Consider the following 1,386-nt stretch of genomic DNA (forward strand, 5'->3'; position numbering starts at 1 on the left):
TCCTCCCTCCCACCCCCCATCAACCCTCAGTTTGCTCTCAGTTCTCAACAGTCTCTTATGCTTTGGCTCTCTCCCACTCTAACCTCTTTTTTTTTTTTTTTCCTTCCCCTCCCCCATGGGTTCCTGTTAAGTTTCTCAGGATCCACATAAGAGTGAAACCATATGGTATCTGTCTTTCTCTGTATGGCTTATTTCACTTAGCATCACACTCTCCAGTTCCATCCACGTTGCTACAAAAGGCCATATTTCATTTTTTCTCATTGCCACGTAGTATTCCATAGTGTATATAAACCACAATTTCTTTATCCATTCATCAGTTGATGGACATTTAGGCTCTTTCCATAATTTGGCTATTGTTGAGAGTGCTGCTATGAACATTGGGGTACAAGTGCCCCTATGCATCAGTACTCCTGTGTCCCTTGGATAAATTCCTAGCAGTGCTATTGCTGGGTCATAGGGTAGGTCTATTTTTAATTTTCTGAGGAACCTCCACACTGCTTTCCAGAGCGGCTGCACCAATTTGCATTCCCACCAACAGTGCAAGAGGGTTCCCGTTTCTCCACATCCTCTCCAGCATCTAGAGTCTCCTGATTTGTTCATTTTGGCCACTCTGACTGGCGTGAGGTGATACCTGAGTGTGGTTTTGATTTGTATTTCCCTGATAAGGAGCGACGCTGAACATCTTTTCATGTGCCTGTTGGCCATCCGGATGTCTTCTTTAGAGAAGTGTCTATTCATGTTTTCTGCCCATTTCTTCACTGGGTTATTTGCTTTTCGGGTGTGGAGTTTGGTGAGCTCTTTATAGATTTTGGATACTAGCCCTTTGTCCGATATGTCATTTGCAAATATCTTTTCCCATTCCGTTGGTTGCCTTTTAGTTTTGTTGGTTGTTTCCTTTGCTGTGCAGAAGCTTTTTATCTTCATAAGGTCCCAGTAATTCACTTTTGCTTTTAATTCCCTTGCCTTTGGGGATGTGTCGAGTAAGAGATTGCTATGGCTGAGGTCAGAGAGGTCTTTTCCTGCTTTCTCCTCTAGGGTTTTGATGGTTTCCTGTCTCACATTCAGGTCCTTGATCCATTTTGAGTTTATTTTTGTGAATGGTGTGAGAAAGTGGTCTAGTTTCAACCTTCTGCATGTTGCTGTCCAGTTCTCCCAGCACCATTTGTTAAAGAGACTGTCTTTTTTCCATTGGATGTTCTTTCCTGCTTTGTCAAAGATGAGTTGGCCATACGTTTGTGGGTCTAGTTCTGGGGTTTCTATTCTATTCCATTGGTCTATGTGTCTGTTTTTGTGCCAATACCATGCTGTCTTGATGATGACAGCTTTGTAGTAGAGGCTAAAGTCTGGGATTGTGATGCCTCCTGCTTTGGTCTTCTTCTTCAAAAT

The sequence above is a fragment of the Herpailurus yagouaroundi genome, unplaced genomic scaffold (assembly GCF_014898765.1).
Source record: "Herpailurus yagouaroundi ecotype Mexico unplaced genomic scaffold, PumYag 28, whole genome shotgun sequence".
Lineage (NCBI taxonomy): Eukaryota > Metazoa > Chordata > Mammalia > Carnivora > Felidae > Herpailurus > Herpailurus yagouaroundi.